Consider the following 25,015-nt stretch of genomic DNA (forward strand, 5'->3'; position numbering starts at 1 on the left):
TAAATGCATTACCTTCCCCCCAGTAAAGGACATGACTCCTGGGGATGAACCTCCCTGGCGTTGAGGGATAATACCAATCACTAACTGGTGATGCAACTAGAAAGAGACCTTGAATAAAAGGGTCATCTCAGACCAGCAGAATATCTCAGCCTACATGTAGGATCATGTGTTAAAAACTGCTTTTTGACCTTGAATAAAAGGGGGAAATTGCAAAGACAAATGAGTTTATATGGCTAAGAGGCTTCAGAAAAGAGTCAGGAGGTCATCAGAGGGGTTGTGCTTACACACGCATCAGCAGGAACCCCAGAAAAAGCCAAAGTAGATACAGGTACTGGTTCTCCTGAAAGCTACAGAGACCCACAGTGTATATGGTCATGGCAGATGGATTTGGAGTTCTGTGCCATGTCAATGGGCCTTGCTTTGGAATTTGTGCTCCTGAGTGTGATGGACCTGGACTCATATGTGACCTTTCTACACATGCCTCTTCTGCCACTTTTACTGAAACTGTGGTTGGCACTAGGGATGGTATATACTCAGGGGACTTGAATGTCTGGGCGCCCATGTGTCAGTTGGGCCCTGAACCTCAGCAGAGTTACAACTCCTACTCTCTGGTTCATTGGACTTACCCAGGTCAGCTAACAGGGAGGTGAATATGGTAAACCACCACACCAGGTAATCAAGAGTGCCTACAACTGCAGGCAGAAAAATTGCATCCATCATGCATGTGGAATTTAAGCCCCCTTTTGATCTAGAGGTGGAGTGGACATCACCATTCCAGGGTCCACAGAATGGAGGAATAAAAGATGGATTAGAGTAGACTTACTGATATTCTACTGTAAAACTATCATGAGTAGTAATAGAAGAAATTGTAGCATTGATTTGGAGAAAGTGGCCACAGTAGTTGCTGAGGGCAGGGAGAGGGAAGAAGAGTTGTGATGTGGGGGCATTTTTGGGACTTTGAGTTGTCTTAAATGATATTTCAGGGTCAGATGCTGGACTTTATATATCCTGTCATAACCCACTGAATGTACTGGGGGAGAGTGTGAACTACAGGGTAAACTATTATCCATGTGTGCTCCAAAATGTGTTCACTGAGTGCGATGAGTGTGCCACAATGCTTGGGGGAGGTTGTTGGGTGGGAGGAGTGGGTGGGGAGGTGGGGGGTATATGGGAACCTCTTATGTTTTTTTAATATAACATTTTTTGAGATATATATAGTTTCAAAAATATATAGTTTACAGAAATGATGGGGTGGGGTGAGGAGTGGGTTATATGGGAACATTTTATGCTTTTTAATGTAACGTTCTTTGTGATCTATTAGCGTTAATAAACAAAACTGAATAAAGATGTGCATTATTTTAAGATGGTGGAAGGCCTCATAGGCAAAGTGAATGGAATTGAGAGAAAGATACAGAAAATCAAAAGTCAACCGGTCTCAGAGGGAAAAGGAGATGTTATCTCCAAATACATTGATATGTCACAGGAAAACAGGATCAGTGATCTCTGGCATGCTGCCCCAGAACACCAGCCTTTAAGAGACAAAGTTTCATCTTGGTTACACCTCAGTTTTGGACTTTTTGTAGCCATGAACCACTAAATTGACATTGTTCAAGCCAGCATCTTTAATGATTTTTTTAATGGGTGGAGAAACTTAAAAAAATCAATTACCTAAGTTTTCCCTTGAAACCTATAGAAATAGCAGCAAGCTTGACATAAAAATAGAGAAAGGAAGAAATAATAGATTAGAACATACATCATGACATTAAATACAGTAGGGAAATAGAGAAATTTGATGAATCCAAAAGCTTTTTCTTTGAGAAGATAAAACAAACTAAAAATGCTCCAGTCAGGCAAATGAAGAAAAAGAGAGAATACACAAATTACTAATTAAAGAAATAGAGAAAAAGAATAAAATGAAAATTGGATGTTTGAAAGGATTAATAAGTTTAGAGGCCTCTAGCCAAACTAATCCAGGAAGGAAGAAATAAAAGGGAATTAATTAATATCAGTAAAAAAGAAGAGGCAAAATTCCAGGTCCCATAGACATTTAAAGAACAATAATGGAATATTACAAATAACTCTATTGTCATACATTTATTAACTTAGGCAAAATAGACCCATTTCTTGAGAAACAAAACAAAATTTCCTAATACTCAGAATAATAGAAAATCTGAATGCCCTCATGCCTAAAAGGAATTGAACTTTTAGGTAAAAATATTTCAAAAAAGAAAACTTGAGACCCATATCATTTTACTAGCTTCCCAGGAGTATACTACCCATTATTTAAGGAAGAAATAACATGTAGTCTACATTGTGTTTTCCAGATAGAAGTATAATGAACAATTCTGAACTCATTTTATGATGCCATCATTACTCTCACTCCCATTCAGATGGCCAATTATTTGTAAAAAGAAAATTATACTAACATCTTTCTTAAACAGATGAAAAATTCCTCAACAAGCACTCAGAATCCAGCAAAATACATAATTATCAACTGTGATTCATTCCAGGAATGCAAGTATATTTCAATATTTGAATATGAATCACTAGGAACAAAGTAAAGAGAAAGTAAGGAACTTGTGGGTCACCATCAAGTGTACTCATACACAGGGCAGAGAGATTACTCAAACAAAATATGGCAGAATATTTACCATACTAATGAATGATATTAATATACACATCCAAGTTGCTCAATGAACTCAAACAGTATAAAGCCAACTAGATATACACCTATATATAGTAACATACTATACCAAACTTCAAAGCTAAAGATAAAGAGATAATTGGAAAAACCACAAGAGGAAAGGGATATGTCAAGTACAAGAGACTGTCCATAAGATTAAATGCTGATTTCTTATTAGAAATCATGGAGGCAGGGAGGGAGTAGGATGACATATTTAAAGGCTGAAAGCAAAAAAAACCCAAGAAATATTTCCTCCTTTGGCCAACTGTCTCCCAGAAGTGAGAGAAAGATTAAGATATTTGTAGGTAAAGAAAAGGTAAGGGAGTTCGTCTGCACTAGACGAGCCCTACAAGTGATGCTAAATATGTGGGTTCACCTCATGGAAGGACATAGGGGGAAAATGTGCTAAGTAACTGTATTAAACAGTGGTTTTAGTACAAATGTAGGGGTAAAGATAAAAAGAACTGTATAGAAACATTCTACTCTAATGGGTAATTTCGGGTAGTTGGAGCTAGTTTTCTTACTGTCAGAGAAAGAAGTAGCAAATAAGCAACAAGGGAAGGCTAGAATGTATCCTGATTTCTGTGTTAGAGGCAGAGACTTTAGAATGAACTTAAGTGTGTGTATGTATATACACAGATGCAATTAAATATATATGTAAATTACAATATATGAAAATAATATATGATATATTACATATATATACATATAAAATAGAAATATATATGTGAATAACAATATATGAAAATAATATATTAATATAAAAACATGTGGGTTATTAAACATTCACATATTCCCTACCTCTGTGCATGGAAATGACCTAGAAACAGTGACATCTCAGCAGCAACAAGCACACCCAGTTCCAATGTCATGGTTTGCAAAACTTTGAATTAAAGAAACCAGGATTATTTTTTTGAATAATCACCATATGAAGCACTGGTTTAGGGAAAATACCAGATGAGCATGGACCACCTTGCAGTGACACCAAGAAAAGAAGGACTCAAAAACAAGAGGATGAGATATGTTAAAAAGGCCGGAGGAGCCAAATTGCAAAAGCTCCCCAAGGCCAAATCAAAACAAATTAGCAACATAATAAAATTGTTGTATTTGATTGTAATGCAAGAATAAAATAAATATCCCTGTGTCTATCTTGTTCATATAAATGATTGCTAATAAGCACATGAAAAGATGCTCATATCATTATTCATCAAGGAAATGCAATGAACACACTAATGAGACGCCAGTCATACACATGAAAAGGCAGGAATCATAAGGAATATAATAAGGGTTGGCGAGATGTGAGAAATTGTATGCCTTAAATATTGTTAGTAGACGTGTTAAAGGGTACAGTGAATTTTTAAAACAATTTAAGCAGTTTCTCAAAATTTTAAGTATAGAGTTACATATGATTTAGCAATTCCACCCCTGGGTGTATCACCAAAGGAGTGAAAACTTGTTCACACAAAACACTTGGACATGAAATACTCATAGCAACATTATTCATAAAAGCCCCAAAATTGAAAATGACAGAAATTTCTATTACTAATGCACGAACATGCAAAGTATGGTCTTTCAATGTGATGGAATATTATTCAGGAGAGAAAATAAATGAAACATCAACTCATGCTACTCCATGAATAAAAGTAGGAAATACGTTAACTAAAAGAAATCAGTTTAAAGAGACGGCATAGTGTATCATTATATGTAGAGGAAAGGTACAGAATATGCAAATCTCCAGTGAAAAAAATAGGTCAGAAGGTGACTAGGGCCTGGGGGATGAATGACAAATGGGGAGTGACTGCAAGTGGGTATGTTTCTAGTTTGAATTTCAAAATTTATATTTGCTTTCTAAAGAAACATACCTAAACAAAACATGAAACATAAAAACAAAATGCACAAAAATTGAAAGTAAAGAGATAGCAAAGATTTACCCAATAACTATTAACAAAAAGGAAGCTGGAGCAGCAAAACAGCAAAAAATAAGATAGGGTATATACAAAAACATTTGCTTTGCTTAATGATCAGCATAACAACTCACAAAGAAGGTATAAAATGATAGGTTTCTATGATACCCCTACATTAAGAAAATGCTAAGAATCTAGGATAAATTCATAAATCTATTCTCACAGAATAAGGTTTTTAATATATCTTTTCAAAACTGAGAAAACATAAAAGAATTATGAAAGTTAAAGAAAATTGAATCCAGATCATTAACAAGCTTGATCTAAATATCTTACTCTACCATCAACCATTAAATGATGTGTATTATTTTCAGTCATCATGTTGTAGCAAACCCAGATGACCTGAGCAGCAAAGAAACCCAAAGAGCACTTGGAGAAATGGAGGAAAACTTTATTACATGCGGGCCCAGAGGAGAAACCATCCCTGAATTCTAAGACCCATCTTACAGTTTTCACAGGTGTATATAGGGTCTTATATAGAATTAGCATGGCTCTCACTTATTGGCTAATGTGTTGCTGGGCTGGTGGCAAATTTTCTACTGTAATATGCAAGCAGGGTTACAGAAGCGGAAGGCAGGAGGGGTTCATTAGATAGTCTTCTGCAAGCTCAGGCTGTCAAGGGCTTATTTACAGAAGCGGGGGGCAGGAGAGGTTCATTAGATTGATTCCTGCAAGGTTATACTTTCTTATTTGTCAGCAATCAAAAATTAGAAACAACAATGTCAAACAGTAAAGGATTTATTTCATAAGAATTTTTTTACCTGTCTACAGCATAATTAAAAAATATAGAAATGGGTGTGTATACTTGAGATCTACATTGACTAGCTAAAAATCCATGGTTTCAATTAATTTGTAGATATGAAGTGTTCACTCCAATTAAGAAATTTTAGCACCAAATAACAAAACAACATTAATGCCAAAATAGGTAGAATGCTGGGAAGTGATGCTCGGGGGAAATTATAGGCTTAAATATATTAATTGTATTAGAGAAAGGATTTAAAATTAGTGAGATAATCATTCAACTCAAATATTAAAAATTCTACAAGAAAATAAGTCCAAGGAAGGTAGAAAGAAATGGTATATAAAATAATACAGGAAAACAAAACAAAACAATAAAAAACAAAACAAAAACAGAAAAGGAAACAAGAAGAAAAAGAAAGGGAAGTAGAAGAGCTCTTTAAATAATGAATGCCAACATCTAAGAATGTGGAATCTACCCCACCCCTGAAAATAACTCTGATGGACCGCACTTTAGTCAGGCTTCTCTTTCCCCCACCTGGCAGTAACTGTTTACACTTCAGACCATGCCTTCTCTGCATACATGTGTGCATGCAAACATATATAGAGCACAATTTGAAATTTGAAGTGAATGAAATAATTACTTGCACACTTCCTGTTTGCAGCAATGAGGTATTAGCCAAGAAGAATAGTCAGAAAAATATGTTCTTCTTCCAGGAACAAGAACCCACACAACTGGCATAAATGGTTCTGACACCCAGTCCATTGTGTGCCCACCAGAAGAGAGAGGGGAGGGCACGTGCAATTGTGCAGGAGGATGCCTGCAGCCAGGAAACAGGGTGAGCCTGGGCGGGGCTACCTACTTCCTGTTGACTTGAAATGGGATGGTGGATACAAAGTGCTGGAAGACACAGTGTGTTGTACATCTTATAAAAAGGTCATCAGTTCCATAGTCTAACCTCGGTCCTAGGAGTGGCCTGAGCCCTCCGTTGCCAAGGGCACTCTCTGCCCCTGCACACCAACACCTGTATGTGGAGGCCTCAGCGATGACAGACACCAGCATGGCAGTAACCTGGAAAGCAGCCCCCCTCTTGGTCTGATTCTACCTGCTCCTGTGGGTCTAGAACATGTTCTCTCCTCCACCAGCCTAGGGGAATCGCTACCAGAGCGCACTATTCCTGCTCCGAGCAGAGGAGAGGGAGCCTGGATTGCTGTAACATCAAAACCAGGCTCACTGCTCCCAACACAACGCCTAGCTCTCTCTCTCTCAAACACAGACACGTAGGTTTTCATTTCTCTGTTGCAAAAACATAGCAAACACAATTAGAAAGCTGGGATAAGCCAGCTAACTGCTGTTAGCCCTCCTAAATGGATTTTTAAAATAGCTCCTAATTCAAGCAGATGTTGGACTTCAGCCCTGTGTGGGGAATGGGAAGAATTCAACCAGCACAATCAATCAGAATCCCCTGTGGGCCACAACCCTTCTGCTCTGAGACATGAACGTTGGTTTCTGATCTCAGTTGGCCCTGGGACAAGGCAAGGCAAGGAGGGTGAGGAAAATTTGCTGTGGTTCTCTGGCCTTGCCCCTGCAGATTTGGCAGAGAGGCCACAGCACCTGATAGCCCGAAATACAAACAAGTCAATGTCAGTCCACTGGAATTAGAGAGTCAGAGGGAATTTACTTGGGATCATTAGAGAGAACACAGATTTCTAGATTCACAATAGCCTAAGACCCCCAGTTCTCATGGGAGCAAGACCCTGGGGACAACTGGGAGGGTGAGACCCAGTTTGTGTCCTGGAACGTCAGTAGGGAGGGTTTGGATGGGAGTTCTCTGAAGGCCCCTGTGGCTCCAGATATCACCCACCAACCCTAGGTCTTCTCCAGGCCGGGTGTCTTCTTGATTATTTGACACCTAAGAAATTCCATGTTCTTCCTTGTTACACTTACTATAAGAAGGATGAAACTTCAGTAAATGGATTTATTCTATTAAAAGAATAAAATTTGATAAAGTAGAATAAATTAATATACAACAGTTTTCAATTCCTACAAATTACCTTCAAATTAGTGGCTTCAAAGCCTCAGAGTCATTCATCATTTTCAAGGTTTTTTTGTAGTGGGAATTCAGATGGGGCGGAGGGGGATGGCTTTTCTCTGACCCACAATACCTAAAGTCTCGCTGGGAAGCTCCAAAGGTGGCGGCCAGATCGTTCTAAGGCTTGTTCAGTCCCAGGTCTGGTGGTGATACTGGCTGTAGACGGGGGCATAGCTGGAGCTGTCAGAACTCAGACATGATTGTCCAGGCAGCCGCGACTTGTGCTGGGGCTTGAATCATGCCCCCACAAAGGGGACGCTCAGGTCCAAGCCCCAGTCCTGTGGGCGTGAATCCACTGTACATAGGCCCTTTGCAGGTGTTACTAGACAGTGTGTGCCCAGATCGAGTGAATTAGGGTGGGCATTAATCTGACGTGGCTGAAGTTCTTTTAAGCAAAGGAATTGAACACAGAAGAGACGCTATGGAGGGGCGGGGTGGAGGGGTGGGGGTGGGGGGGCTGCAAGTCAGTGAAACCCTGAGGAGAAAGGAGAAGTCATCACTCTTTACATCGCCATGTGACAGAAAAAACAGGGAGCCCCTGAATCCCCAGCAGTCAAGAGGTACCTATCCCTGGAGGAGGCAAGCCTTCTAGCCTCTGAAAAAATTCCTACTCTAAAGCCCACCAATTGTAAGGTGTTCATGTTAGCATTTAGGAAACTAATATAGATGCTTTACAACCTGATGGATGGCTTACAAGGTCAGGCATCCTGAGAGAAAGGAAAACTTGGTAGCCATAGTACCTTAATTATAAATGCAATTAGAAATGTTTACCTAGGTGTCCATCTCTAAAGAAAGCTAGTAACCTGTATTAGGGGTTTAAAGAAGGAGAATAAACAGTGGAGAGTATTGCATTTTTCATCAATGGGATCATGTCATTATTTTACAACTGTAAAATATTCTGATTAACGTCATATTATTCTGATTAACATCATATTATATTTATGAGTGAATTTATTTTAAATAATATCAAGAAAATTGTTTTAGAGGTTGAACCCTGAGGTTCTTGCTAATATATATCTGGTAGAATAGCATGTGAGAATAGCAAGGAAAAATCTGAAAACTTAGAGTCACTAGAAAAGAAATAATAAAGCTACAATAATTAACATAGTGTTGTTGACACACATTGAAGCAATAAACAGATCTAGGATCAGAACACAGAGTATATGTATAGATCTGATTACCCAGCCTTAAAATATAAAACACATAGATTTTCAAACTAATAAGGAAATGGTTGATTATTAAGTAAAGCATGTCACACCCTGGATCATAATTAATTTGGGGGGAAATCTTCTTGTCCATTTCAGTTATTTTCACAAAGTAAATTAAAGATGTTCAAAGATTTAAACACAAAAACATGAATAGGTTGAAGAAAAAAAAAGTTGGAAAAGCATTTCCAAAAATGACCCAAGTCCCCAATTCCAAAAACCGATACACTGATAAAACTGACAATAAAACACTTAACACTTCCACGTGGCCCAAAATGTCAAGGGGTAGGTGGGTCTTGCGACTGTTGCAGAACTGGGTCAGGGTTTCAGAGGAGTGGGGGAGCTAGTGTATTCTGGGAAAGGAGCCGTGGGTGTTTTTTTTTTTATTATATTTATAAAATGCATGATTTTTCAAAGAATTCAAAAATTTTCTCTGAAATGTTCATGTCTTGGAAAACATTCCTGTGGCAGTTACTTTAATGTAATATCTGTACTATCATTAGAGCCATAATTTATTCCAGATGCCAAACACAAAGTTCTAAGGGCAGGTATTGAATGATACATTCTTCCCTATTGTTTCGCAATGCCATTTCTTTCTGATACAAGGTTCCCAAGATCTCTGACCCTGCATGTGTATGTCCAGTGCACTTGAACCAAATCATTTACTCCTGTGTTTTTTTTTTCCCAACACATTTAAAATCATCATCCTAATCTTTACGAAATGTGGAATTATATTTTTTCTGTTAATCAAACAAGATTTGAAATGTTTAAAAGAAATAAAACAAACAAACATACTTATGTTTTGAAATAATTGGAAATTTGGCAAGGAATTTTTAATCTTTTCATTAATCAAATCTTAATTTTTACCAATTTTCTTAAGTGACTTCTGTTTTCCATATTTTAAGCAGTGTTATATCTGGAAGATGCATGATCTATATTATCATTTTCTTAATTTGTATTACATATTTGCTAATATACTGTTTTTTTCTAAAATATTGGATACTTTTCTTTCTCCCTTTTTTCTTTTCTTTAATAAAACTCCTAATTTTTTTTTTTACTCTTAATTGTAAGGGTGATGGTGGAGAATCTATTTTTTTCCTTTTCTGTTCTCTTTCTACTACTTTTCGAAGCAAACATTTAGAATTTAGCAAAAAAACACATCCATTTTCTTTTTATTTTTTATTATATTTTGTGCTTTTAATTTAAAAATTATAGTCAATTTACAAATGTAGGGAAGGGAACAGAAGGGGACTTGTGCTGACAGGGATTGGTGGGAGTTCCTGGAAGCGCCTGAGTGGGACTCCAAGGCTGAGCATTCAGGGAGGGCCCCAGGAGCTTCCCTGGTACAGGGGGCTGAGTCCCCCTCAGGAGCTGGCTGTGGTTCTTTGCCTGTGGGGTGACCCACACCTGCATTCCTGATGTTTCTGGACTCCTGGAATCCTACCTGGATTGGGTTGTTTCACTTTTGCATTGACTTTAATCACAGGGCATGATTGGAGTAAGAGACACCCTAAAGAATCTCCTGTATTCCAAGCAAACTCCTCTTTACCTCCATTGTGTAGTTGCAGTCACACCTCCCCTTGAAAGTCAGGATCAGTCACCCCCTGCCCTCAGTATCAACACTTCTGTCTCCATTGCAATTTTCAGGATCCCATTCCTTTCAAACCAATGCCCTCACTTAACAGCAGACACCCTACAAGGTTGAGATTTTAGTATCTGTTGTAACTTTGCTACTCACACAATGAGACTCTGGATCTGGTTTTCAGAGATCTCAAGTCTGAGGCTAAAGGAAACAAGATTTTCTTTCAGGCCGCACATAGAAAGTTTCACATCCTTCATGCAGCACTGAAGTTTCAAATTTGAAGCCATCAGCTCATCCCTTTCTTAATAACTGTATCCAGTGTATTTAGGAACAACCAGCCCAAATTATTACCTCTTTTAACTCTGCAGAATTCTTTAAAGGTGTCAAAAACACTCTCACCCAGAACCTTGCCTCTGTAAGTATGTGAGTAGCCATATACAATGGTGATATTTTGCATATCTCTATTGCAAACTCACTCCATGGATCAGGCATGGTGTATTGGAAAAAATTTTAGTGAGTACTGTTCAGACGTGAAAGTAAACTTCATGCAGGAATCTTTGTTAATCAGCAAACCAAAGCTGTACTAGTCAAGCACTTTTCATATTTCAGGAGGAATGATGAGAACTAGAACAGTGGGCACCTTGGGGGATGTTTTGTAACAAATAAGAACTGTTGGGTGCATACTAGGGAGTGCTGTGTTCCTCTCTGGGAGAGCTGGCCACTTTCTCAGAGACTGACACCTAAACCTTGGAATGTAGTACCGAGAGTGTTGTATTCCTTACTGAGGACACTGGCCAGTTCCTTGGGAACTGATGTGGTACTTGCAATTTGTCATCTATAGTATTGATTTTATTGATTATGAGCTCAATAAAAAGGCCAGTCCCTGATTGGGCCAGCTGAAGTCCCACCCTGGGAGAGGGTGCTCTACACATGTGTTGTTTTCAATCAAGACTCTGGTATCAGCTGCTGCTTCGGGACTTCCCAGCTGTGCACTAGATGTTGGTGAGCTGGTATGTAAGACTGTTTCATTTTTATGTCATTTTGTGAGTCTGTTCAATATTGATTTAATCTTTTGACTGGTTATGTTATTCTTGTTTCTCACTCTAGTTGTCAGTATAGACTTGTTAAACTAGAAATATGAATATTTGTATTGCATCCTATCAGGACTCTGGCTGATTGTGGGTCAGGATGGTTGGTGGATCCCCCAATTTGGTAAGCCTATATCAGTATGTATGTATATTGTAAAGGATTATGTTGCAGCATTTGGACCACTGTTTGTAGACATTCCTTTGTTTATTTTATATTCTCCCAAGTTTTAACAGAAGTTTAATAAAATAAATACATGTCTGTCTATTGCTTTCTTATGCTTGAGTTAATTAATCATCATATCAATCTATATACATATATATGTATAGCAAAGCATTAGCAAAGTATTTTATTTAGCAGAACACATGGGCATCTTCATTGTTGGAAACAAAGTAATAGGTGCCTTTGAATCTAGTCAGAGTAGAGGACCAATTGTAAAAACCCCAAACCAACTCAGAAATTCCATGTTTAAACTTCTGTTTCTCAAGAACTATGCCAAGTACCAAGCTGTATTAGTCAGAGTTTTCTAGGGAAACAGAAGTGACAGAAGATGTTTGAAAATATTATAAAATTATATAAAATTGTTTCACGAAACTGTGGGGATGCACACGTTCAAATTCCTTTGACAGGCTGCACTCTGGGAAGTCCAATGAAAGTTTTTGATGAATTCTCCAGAAGAAGCTGGTGGGTCAATATGGAGATGGAACTTCTCTCTTGTGACTGCTGAAAGCATCACTTCTCCATTTAAAGCTTTCAACAGATTGTGTGAGATACCTCTCATTGCTGAAGGCAATTTCCTTATATATATCCTGAATTATCAATATCATCTTCTTTAGTTCAGACAGAGCCTGTGATTATGATGGCCTGTTCTTCCCATGTTAAATTTTAATCAATACATAAAACAATTTTTCAAATAAAATTGAGGTCCAAATCAGTAGACTTTGATTTAATCAAAAGATAGATCATTGCAGGTGGGTTAATCTAATCCATCAATCCCTAAAATATGTTCTCCTGCTGCTTTGTAAAAGGAAGCTTCAGGGTTGTGTGAGGACCACATGGCTACCTAAGAGAAATTCCCAACTAACAGCCAGAAAAAAAAAATGTTGACCTCATTACCATTGTCACAACAAAAAAATTCTTCAAAAGCTAAAATGAGCTTGGAGGTATTCCCAGAGCCTCAGATCAGATTGCAGGCCTAGCTGACACCTGAATAATTTAACAGCTTGTGAGGCCCAAGCAGAAAACCCAGCTAAATGAGGCCTGCCATTCTGATCTACGTAACTGTGAAACAATAACTGAGTGTTATGTTTAAACTTCTAAGTTTGTGGTATGTAGTTTTGTTGGCTAGTGCTTTTCAATCTTTTTGAAAAAGTCACAATCTGGAAGCAGACTTGGCCCAGTGGATAGGGCGCCCGTCTACCACATGGGAAGTCCCCGGTTCAAACCCCGGGCCTCCTTGTCCCGGATGGAGCTGGCCCATGCGCAGTGCTGATGCGCACAAGGAGCGCTGTGCCACGCAGGGGTGTCCCCCGCATAGGGGAGCCCCACGCATAAGAAGTACACCCTGAGAGCCGCCCAGCGCGAAAGACGTCAGCCTGCCCAGGAATGGCACCACACACATGGAGAGCTGACACAGCAAGATGACACAACAACAGAGACACAAATTCCCATGCTGCTGATAACAACAGAAGTGGACAAAAAGAACGTGCAGCAAATGGACACAGAGAACAGACAACTGGAGCGGGGCGTGGCAGGGTGTGGTGGGGCGGGGCGGGGCAGGGCGGGGTGGGGGAAGGGGAGAGAAATAAAAAAATATAATAAAAAAAAGAAAAAGTCACAATAATTTTCTCTTCAAGTATTTTTTCTACTCTGTTCCCTCTTTTTCTCCTTCTTGAATACAAATTACTCTTCTATTAGATCATTTAAAATAATCCCACAGCTCCGGGATGCTTGGTTCTTGCTTTTCTTTTTTCAGTCATTTTTTTTTCATCCCACCACCAATACCTTGCATTGTTGTGAAACATTTGCTGCAAAATATGAAAGAGCATTGTCAGAATACATGGACAACTAACTGTAGCCAATATCTTATGTTTGGTGAATTTTCCTTCAACCTGCCCAGTTATTATAAATAACACTCTGTATTAGTATTAGTATTGTATATTGTTAGTGTTCATGACAGAAAATTCTCATATTTATTGTTAACTACAGTCCATCTTCTATCACTGGATTCCCTGTGTTATTCAGTCCCAAGCTTTGTATAATCCTTTCAAAATATGCACTCAGTGGCTCTCATTCTCATCAAAGAATTGTGTCTTCTCACCTCAGTCAATTTTACAACCTTTTCATTACTCAAAGAGGTAAATCCCATACCCCCCAATACTCCCTTATTTTTGTCCTTTAGAATTATTATACTATCTTCTTTGCCATTCCTGCAGGAATATTACACTCTTACTGTTAACTATCATCCATAATTTACATTAGTTGTAATTTTCCCATGTTTCGTGAAATTCTTAACACTTCACAAAATTAGAACATTATTATATTTTTCTATTACGCACGTTCTGTATTTTGATATACATAAAATATATTGACCTTTGTTCAAGTCCCATGATTCTTGTCTTGATGGTGCCAAGTTATTGATGAACCTACTAAAGGCGCTCTTCATCTTTTTTTCCAGATATTTTACTTTTCATATAAATTTGACACTTTATCTTTTGTTCTGCTGAGATTCCTCATTTGCTCATACATGTTTCCATCTTTTTCAAAGACCAAAGAACAGCATCAAAATACTTCCTTAGACAACCTCTAAGCCTCAATTACATGGTCTCCTGATCGATTCTGCCTAATTTTTAACATTTACTAATGCCAATGTCCTCCTTACCCTACAATGCCATTTTCTGCTTGATCTCCACAAACGAATTTTTGGTTCTATGAGGGTAGAAAGTCCATTTTATTGTTTCTGAATTCTGATATCCTGTCCAGCAAAATACCCATATTAAATAGATTGGTAGAGATGAACTCTAACAACTCTTCCCTTTCTGTAACCCATGGATGAAGGCTGGAAAGACAAAAGGCAGAGCACACGTATATGATGCTACCTCTAAATGACCAGCCCCACCTGTAAGCATGCTAGTCATCCTGAACTGGTACCTGGGAAAGGATAAAACATTTCTCCATCAAACCATATACAGTTCTCTCCATGTGCTAGTACTTTAAGTCACACCTCTTCGTTCTTCTGGTGATGGCCCTTCTGGCAATAATTCTAACTTGGAGATTAGAGCAAAAAGGAAAAAGTAAAGACAACTGAGACTGGCCTCAACCTTCCAAAGGAAAGAGACTGTCCCTTCAGAGTGAACTGGCCTCTAAGATAATGGAAACTCTATTTGGATACCTGTACATTGACTCTATCTAAAGAATCCCTCTTCCTTCTTTGCACTTGAATTCCTGCATTTAAAAAAATCCTACACCTGCACGGAAAAAATAAGTCTTACTCTTAATACTCTGGAAGCTATCTAGCCAGAAATTAAAGCCATTCATGCCTTTTCTGAAGTAATTCTAGAAAACAAGTGTTGCTGTTTTCCTTTTCTTTTAATAGCACACCACAGGCTGTGTCAGGTTTGGAATGGGAGTGAGCACACAGGGTGAGATTCTCATGGGGAGAAGCTGGAGTCTAGGTGGGAAGGGTAGTCAGCAGGATCACTGGCTAAAGAATGGTATAGCTGCTTACGCTATCCCTCCTCAGAGCAGCTGCTGGATGTAGCAGTGGCCCAGGGTCACCAGGATTTTCTTTTCCTCAATTAATCACTGCCTTAATGGCTACAAAAGGATTTAAAATTAAATTTTGGGCTAAATTTTGGAGATAGCTAGAGAAAGTTAGGGCAAGTGCTTGAAAAAATCTAGGAAACGATGTGGAAGGAATATTGGATGTGCATGAATATTTTCTGCTCTATGTGGCACAGTGGTAACCAATGGATCAGGGGGCTTGGGTACACTGGTGATGACTCACAATGGCACTGGGAACCCCGCAACCATTATATTGTGTATGTAGCTCTAAGATGTATATTGGACATGGCCCATTGGCTGGAGGGGGTCTGTTGTCATTATGACTTCTTCAAGCAGCTACTCCCACTAAGGGAGTGTGCCATGGGAGATGAGAGGCCATGGGATAAGCCAGGGAAAGATTTGATCCCCTTTCTACAAGCCTTCCTCTGCCTCCTCTATGAAGTCTCCATGCTGAGTGAATCTGAAGGCAGAAGATAGTCTCTGGGAGGGGCATAGGAGCCACAATATACTGATTAGAGACTTGGCTGTGCCACCTACTCTTTATGTAAGTTTGGTCATGTTATTTCCATGTCTGAGCACTTTTCTGTAAAATCCACTTTCAAAAGAGTAATAAAAGTAGGATCTACTTCATTTTCTTATGTGTACTAAACTGAGCAATTCTTATAAAAGACATGGCAAAATTCCAGGTTATCTAGTAGCTCTTAATGTTATGTCCTAAAGAGTATTAATGATTTTGTAGACTGTTTGCCAACAATTTATTGATCAACCACCTAGTGCTTTCTTCATTACTCACCTGCAGGGAAGTTGCAGAGGCCAAGTGCTTGGAAGGTCAGGGATATGTTCATGAAATATACGCCTTTTGTATGATTTATTCATCATTCATTTATGGACATTTTGACTGCAGACTGAGAGAAAAGTCCAGAAAATATGGAGACCACGTGTACTGACAGATCAGAAGTGGGTACAGTGTGGAAAGCAAGCCTTTATCCCCTTAATGATTTTCACAAACAGGCCATTCAATCACCATCCAGTAAGTACATACTCTGTGCTGTGTTCGGTTTCACAGGCCCTGAAGCTTATGCATACTTGAGCTCCTCTTTTAGAATAAGAATGCTAATTGTGAGTATAAAATTTCTCAGTTTGTGAAGTGCAAATAAAAACACCATTTCTCATACACCTCTCAGGGAGAGCATGGGTTCGGGAATGCTAATGATTTGCAGGACAAGAAAAAATTCTTAATTTTTGAAGAGAAGAGTTCTATGCACACTTGGAGTCAGAACGTCCTGTTCATTACTGGTGGAATTATCTACGTAGCAGAATGGTGTCAGCTGAGAAATAACAAACTAAGCTGCAATGCAACAAAGAGTTTAATTGGGGTCTTAGAACTAAGCTGTCTTCAGTTTAGGTGTTCTATCGAGTTTATTATCGTGTGGGTTTGTTTACGTTGTCCAGACATTTGCATTTTGAAGAACATTATCACTTGAAATTTTGCATACTTTGGAAGGTGGTGATTTCTGGTTTAAATTTCCTCAAGAATAGCCTCCACATTGACTTCTGACTCTGTTTTGCCTGTCTTGGTCATAGTGAATCTATTTAGTGGGTGGCGAGCTGGCTGGGACAGGGAAGGAAGGCGTGTCCACTTCAGAGGCCCAGACGGTCACGCTCCTTGGGCCTGGGAGCAATTCCTGGGGACTCAGATACGGCATGCTCCTTGTTACTCTATGTTTCATCCCAGTAATCCTTCTAAGGACATAATAAAGAGAAGAATGTAGGTCTGTTCTTAGAAATATCTCCTCCCATTTTGCTAGGTTGATGATCTATAAAGAGATTTAAAGGAAGTATAATGAAAAATTTTAATAATTTAAAAATGGAACATAAATCATATAACTTTGAATGTATTTGAATAAATTCATTGCATTTGTATAATTTTACTGACTATTATTTAACATTTCAGAAATAACAACCTCCTCAAGCAAGATACATATTTCCATCAGCTCATGAATTTCCCTATTTTTAAATTTATTAATAATACTTACTTTAATACATCTATTTGATAAATGCATCAGCTAGACAATCTGGTGCGTTATTTTTATGCCAGGTGCTTTTCCTGTATATGCCTGGTTATTAATGTATAATATGTATTGAATATTTTGTGTAAATCTTGACAAGGCTCTAGATAAAGCCTTGTTCTTACAAGAAAGGTTTATTCCAGCTTTTGTTATGCCCAGTTAGATTAAGGGCAGATCACCAAAGTTCCTGCAGAGAATGAAATGATTTAGAGACTGGGTTGAAATGTTTTGCTTTTTTTAAACCTGGAATATGTTACAATATTTTGATGTCGTCATGCAAGATTGAGCAAGCTTTTTGTGTAAAGGGAAGAGTACAGCATTTTTGCATTTGTGGACTATTTGGTCTTGTCCTAGCTACTCAACTCTGCATTTGAAGCATAGAAGTAGCATATAATATGTAAGCAAGTGGATGCGGTGGAGTTCCAATAGCATTTATTTACACGAAGAAGAAGCAGGCTGATTGTGACCTGTAGGACTTAATTTACAAAACATTAGCTCCATGTCTTGCCACCAGCAGGGATACTTGGGTATTTGTGGTGTTACTACAGCTTTGGGATGAACAATATCCAATGTCCTGTAACGGGTAATGCATGAGCTCAATATGTGAACAACTTAATATTAGAATCCCACTTTAAGTATGTACTTCCAAAAGCTAGTGCCTTAACTAAATTCTGTTTGTGTTTAGTATACCTGGCATACTAAAATATGGATGATTAGGAAGACTTAATAAAGGTTCTATTTATAAGATATTATTTATAAGATAATGATAGAGTTAAAGGAAAGATGTTATCACTTATAGGCCAAAAGTTCAAAAATAGTTAACAGAGATGGAAATATTTGCAGCTATATGGGAAGGATGTCCAATAAGAACTATGGCCATAAGCAGCCACAGTCAATGCTTCCTTGAGGAGTGGTCCAAATGTCCCTGTCTTTTCTCGCTCATCATGTTTCTGAGGCTCCACTGGCTTAAACAAACTACACCCCAAGCTGAACCTGAATGAAGGTCAGTGGAGGCCAGCCTCCTGTGAACCCACAGCAAGATGCAGAGGGGCGGCTGGCACCTGGAGGAGGAAAGGGAGTGGTAAGTCCAGCACAGTAAGAAGAGTCTATATTTAAGTGAAGATGATGTGGTTTTATTTACAGAAATCCCACAGAACCCACCAAGAGCTAGAGCACTAATAAATGAAATCAGTAAAGTTAAAGGGTATAAGAAAAATGCATAAAAAATCAGTTGGTTTTTTGTTCAGCAGCAATGAATAAACTGGAACTAAAAGTAATCAAATAATTCCGTTCACAATAGCAACTAAAAGTATAAAACACCTATAAATAAATATGGTCAGCAAGGTAAAAAGACTTGTACACTGAAAACGACAAAATATTTTTTTAAAAATTTTAAATCAGACCTAAATCAATAGCTGGACATTCTATGTTGATGGATTTGAAAACTCAGTATTTTCAAGATGTCAATAATACCCAAAATGAACTACAGTTTCAATATAATCTCTTCAGAATTCCAGGTATTTTTTTCAGAAATTGAAAAGCCAATCCTCAGTTTTTCATCAAATTGCAAAGGGGCCTAAGCAGCCAAAAAAAAAAAAAAAAATCTTGAAAAGGAACAAATTTAGAAAACTCACCCTTCATGATTTCAAAACTTACTACAAAGTGACAGTAATTACTTCAGGGTGGTCCTGATGTAAGAACAGACAGATTGATTCAAGGAATAGAATTTAGTATCCAGAAATAAACCCTTACAATTAAGGTCAGTTTTTGACATTTCTGTGTCTCTTGTATTTCCCTGTGAAATTTAGAATAACCCTGTAAATGAATCTAAAAATTAGAACGAGATTGTTATAAGGCTTTCATTGACTCTATAGATCAATTTGGGTAATACTGCTATCTCAATGATAATAAGTTTTCAGATCTGTGTTCTTGGGGTGTTTTTCCCTTTCTATAGCTCTTTAATTTCTTTCAACAGTTCTTTTTGTTCTCAGCATACATTCCTCACTTTATTAAATTTATTGCTATGTTTTTTATTCTTTTCATGTTATTATGAATGGAATTGTTTTCTTAATTTCATTTTTTGAATAAAAATACCATTGCCATTTGTCTACCTATCTTGAATCCTGGAATATGACTGAAATCATTCATGAAGTGTAATTAAATTTTCATGGATTTCATAGGATTACCTGTTTAAAAAGATCATGCTATTTGCCAATAGGTAATAATTTTACTTTTTCCTCTTCAGTTTGAGTGTTTTTAAATTTACTGTTGTTCTGTCTTGATCTTCTCGGACAATGTTGAAAGCAGCAATGAGAGCAGATATCCTTGTCTTGTTCTTGAACATGGGGAAAAACATTTGATGTTTTGACGTGTTAGCTGAGGATTTTTTCATCTATGCTCTTTATCAGGGTGAGGATGCTCCCTTATATTTCTAGTGTTTTGAATGTTTGTGTCATAAGAGTGTTGAATTTTTTCAATTGTTTTTTCCTGCATGTACTGAGATGATTGCGCAGATGATCATACAGGTTCTGTCCTTTGTTCTAGTAAGATGTTGATTGATTTTCAGATGTTAAGGGAAGGCAACCTTGAATTCCTGGGATTAACCCCACTTGCTCATGGAGTGTAACTCTTTTTATTTGAGAGTAGACTTAGTATACTAGCATTTTATTGAGCACTTCTGCATTTTTATTACCAGAGGAATTTTTTCGTGGTAATTTCTTCATCTGTTGTTCGTATCAGGGTAACACTGACCTTATAGATTACATTGAGAAAATCTGAAAATCTGAAAGATTTTGTGAAAATCGTGGTTAATTCTACTTTAAGTATTTCATAGAATTCACTAGTGAATGCATCTAGGTCTGTGGTTTACATTGCAGAAAAAAAAACTTAATTGCTAATTCAATCTCTTCACTTTTTATATATGTAGTCAGATTTTATAATTTTTCTTGAGTTGGGTTTTATAGTTGTGTCTTTCTAGAAATTTGTCCTTATTGTGTTCAGAGAGCATACTTGCATGAGTTGACTCCTGAGACTTGTTTTATTCTTAACACATGGTTTACCACTTGCACTGAAGAAGGATCTGTATTTTGATATTGTTCTGTGGAATATTTTCTATAACTTTGATAGGTCTAGACTGTTTATAGTGTTTTATATTCTTCTACATTGTGTTAATACTTGACCTTTTGCCTAGTTGTTTTATCTATTTTGAAAGTGGGGTATCGAAGTCTCCAAATACTATTTCAGTGTAAATTTTTCTCTCTAATATTCTTTTTTTTTCATTACCTTTTCACTCTCGCTTTCTTTCATGTTAAATACATAATTTCTAGTGTTGTGCATTCATTATCTTGTATTTTTCTTTGGCTATTTTTCCGCTAAGTAATTTTCTTAAAAGATTGACCTAAGGATTATAATTAGTATCTTAACGTAAAACAAATTCTTTGCATTAAAATCATCTCAATTTTAATAGTATAAAGAACTTTTGCTCTAGTATAGATCTGCTCTCTCCTTCCTTTGCACTAATATTGTTAATATTACAACTTCATATCTTATATGTGCATCAACGCAACTTTAATGATTTCTTTGTAAAATATTATTTTAAATGAAATAAGAAAACAGTTGCAAAGTAATATATTTATCCCACCTATACAATTTAGTCTTCATTTATACAAGTTAGGTCTGTAATTAGGAATTCTATTTCGCACAGTTTATCTAAGTCTGCTCACTTCATGATCAGCCTCAGGTGGTGATGGAATCTAGACTGGAAGTGAAGCACAGGGTCCAAGCAGATTGGAAAGAGAGTTCTGAACTCAAGTAATGAGCCCTAACTCAGCTTCTAAATGAGGGAAGCTTTTCCATTGGCTCATTTTTTTGTAGATATAAAAGTATCAGTAGACTCATAAGTACAAGAGGCAAGATTTTCAGATTAATCAAACACTATTCAAAATACCTCCCAACATTATCCCCTGAAAAAACTAAGTTCCTATATATGTGAGGGTGATCACAAAGACCTAAATTTGTGTCAAATCTGGGACTGTCAATACTAACATGCTGTATAGATGATGCCTTTCATTATCAGAGCTGATTTGTTACTTGACCAAAGCTAGGCATCTTAAGTTTGAACCAGATACATTAGGTGGAGCTCATGTGTAAGTCCAAAGATCAAAACATGGGACTTTTACTTAAGGACCTGGCAAATGTTAAAGAAGCTACTAATATTATAAAAAAGATAAAAGTTAGTAAAGAGAAACAGCATACGTATTGAATGTTTGTTTCAAGGGAAGGATCCCAATTGATTTTATTTATTTATTTAGATAACTTGTGGGCTCCCAGTGCACTCATGCACAGCCTATAGAAATCCCGCAATCACGCCACTACGTATACCTTGCGCTGTTGTGAAACATTTGATACAAATGATGAACGAACACCATCAAAACAGTACTGCTAATGCATATTTTACGGGTTATAAAACATGAAGGCCTGATAACACTCAATGTTTAGAGGCTCAGACTATTCAGCAAAACAAAGCAAATAAAAAAACTCCACAGGATCTAAACAAGGTCAGATCATCAGACTCAACTATAAGACAGTGACTTTATCTTCACAAATGCAGTTAATATTAGAGGTGGGAAATGTTGTAATTAATAAGCCTCATTTGATTAAGTGCCGTATATAAGCATAGCAAGAAAAACAAACACCCTAAAGCAAATCATACATTTTTTTAATTTTTTATATTTTTGTATATTTAACATCTCCGGCTCCCTAGTCCTGTTTGTCATGGTTGGAAAAAAGGCATTCAGACCAGACAATATTTATAAGGAAACACTACAAAATTAGAAGATCTAACTAAGCTGTATTTCCCTGGAACAAAAGGAAGCAGTTGTTAGGCAAAATGAAATCCCCAAATACATTTCAAAAGCTATGTTGAGATGTCATTTCTACTTCTTATTTATATTAGGAATATTTTCGTTTCCTTGTACTCTCAAAGGGAAACATACCAAAATAAAGACCTATACCTATGAACATTTGCACTACATAATGTTATCCTGCTATACCAGCTAAGATCTAATTAATTAAATTTATTAGGATAATTTTGAGAATGCAGTTAATGTTTTCTTCTGCCAACCTATGTATCTCTTTTTTCTAAGATTAAGGAAAAACTTCCTGGTGCCCTAACATAGAAAATCAAAGATTTAAAACATCGATTCATCTATGGATATATTCAATGAAGAGAAACATAAACACTTTTGTTTACTTATTTTACAACCATAAATGGTATGGAACCATAAAGAATATCTACAAGAAAATATTCAGACTGCCCTTTCAAAACTTTAACATTGGTTCTGGGCTGATTTTTTTTCAATTATTCTCAAATAAGCATAGCTCGACTGGAAATGAAAAAGGGACATGCTGGAGAGTGGCTGTTTTTACTGAAATCCTTGGAGGAGGATCTTTTCTTCTCACGGGAATCTCTTCATGGAATGCTTCCGTCCAACACGAGGACTGGGAGTGACGTCATCATTAACAGCTTTTGGAGCTGAGGATTTATGAACTCTTCCGAGATCACTGAGTGCTTTGGAAATCCTGCTGTCAGTGTGGATCAACAAGAAAGGGCACAGAATGAGAAAAGAACACTGAGGCCCTGTAAATTATTATCTTTCTGATTTGCAAAAGCTCTGTGCACAGTAAGGATAGAATTTATCAAATAAAAGAAAACAAAACATGTCACCAAACAAAGAACAGTTTGTGTGGTTCTTGTTTCTGGAGAATATTTCTGGAAATGCCTGCTTTTAATCATTTCCTGTAATTTCTTCTGGTGTTTGCACAAGAGAATAACTATGTAGACACTGGTCAATATCATGAAGAAAAGAAGAAAAATATCATAAATAAACGTATGAAATACAAAAAGCAAAGTTATGCCTTTTGAGGAACAATATTTCATAGAAAACTGACATTTACTGGAAGTGTAATTTTTTGTTGCTATAGTCTCAGGAATGACATTAGCATGTATTAACATATTGAGGGCCCAGAAAAAGGAAGAGGAAGGATGAATGAATTTGGTAGCTCTGAATTTGAGCCACGGCCATTTGCCATTGTTGGGACTGAGGATGATGGCTTGGATTATGCTCAAGAGGCAGGTTGTGCAAATGGAATGTGCCCAAGTGACACAGTAAATGTACATCACCGCCTTACACCCAACGTCGTTCAGCGTATGTCTAATTCCAAATGAGAACATAGATTCTGGTACTCCCCTAGCAGTTACAGAACGCATGTTAGCAAATGTCAGTTGTGTAAGAATCTTATCTGTGCACTTGCTCTGAGAAGGTTTGGCAAAGGTGATGTAGCTGTTCACCGAGAGTATCGAGGAGTTCCCCAGAATCCCAGTGCCAGTTTGAGAGAGGAAGAAAATTCCAAAGATTATATCTTTTGAAATCATTTCTGGTGACTTTATTAGCACTAAAAAAAAAAAAAAAATTGTCACAGTCTATTGATGCATAGAGACAACTACAACATAAACACCAGTACAATCTATGGTTAACAGTTTTACCAAAAAAAGTTGAATTGTCAAGTATTTGGAAATAGCAACTAACATACATAGGTATTTTCTTTTACTCTCATAGCAATGTGGTTACTATTTGATACATTTACTAAAGTTTAGCAAAATTAAGTATATTGCACAGTGCTGTTTATTTCCTTAAAGAAATCAGGCTTCTTTGAAAGGCAAAATTATGCTCAATAGTTACTTAAAATACTTTTAAGAGGCTTTGATTGAAATGGTATAATAAGGAATTTGTAAAAGAGATAACTTTTTATTATAGGAAATGTAGAAAAAGGAGTATAAAGAAAAAATTAAAATACTTTTAAGTCGACTTTTAGAACAAGCAGAAGAACATGACATGTTGGGACTTTGGGAAGATGGAAGATTAGATAGCTGCAGGGCTCACTTCTCTACCAGATAAGGAGCTAGTTGAGAGGCAGGAATGGTATGGAACGACAGTGGTAGGGCTTCATTGACCAGTAAGTACAGTGCACCATCCAGGAAAGAGAGGGAAGAAGAAACTGAGAAACAGCAGAGGAGATCTGGGAGCAACTCAGACTGCTGCTGCTGCTGGCGCCCATCCCCACTCTTGGGCAAACAGCTTCAAGTCTTCCAGGCCCTGTCTGGAGGGTGGCTGCAGAGGGAGAGGGCTCCAAAACTCAGAGAGAGGGAGTCAGAAGTGGGCCATGTCCAGTTCCCCAAAACAGAGAGAGAGATGGACATGGCCCCACTACTGATTCAGCTTTTGGTCAGTGAATGTGGACTGCTGAGTCTTGCTGTTTCACTCCATCCTGGCCAGACAGGAACATGCCATTGTTTTGAACAGCATGAGGGAAGCCAGCAGAGAGCTAAAAATACCCTGCCCTCTGAAGGCTGTGAAGAAAAGCTTGCCAAAGATTGCCATTTGATGGCAAGTCCAGGAAAGTCCACCTTCAGGAAGAGTTGACGACTAAGGCTTTTGGACAAAAACCACCATCTGCTGGGTAGGGCAGGAAAGTGCAACCTCAGGAAATGGAATTAATGGCCTTTTAGTGACTCTCATGACCCTATCCTCAAGGCCCTTTGGAATCAGTATACACCTCCTTTGTGGGTCCCTGGCACTTTTTGATGGGGTAATACCAAGAAAATAAGTGTCAAAGAAGAGCATTAACACAAAGCCAATCAACAACAAAATCTTAGATGAGTGAGAGAAAATTACACTCAGAAGAAATTCTTAAAGACACTCAGATGTTCAGCAAACAGCCAAAACTTTGAAGCCATAAAAGAAACAGGAAAATACA

This window comes from Dasypus novemcinctus, chromosome 8 (genome assembly GCF_030445035.2).
Source record: "Dasypus novemcinctus isolate mDasNov1 chromosome 8, mDasNov1.1.hap2, whole genome shotgun sequence".
In the NCBI taxonomy this organism is placed as follows: Eukaryota; Metazoa; Chordata; class Mammalia; order Cingulata; family Dasypodidae; genus Dasypus; species Dasypus novemcinctus.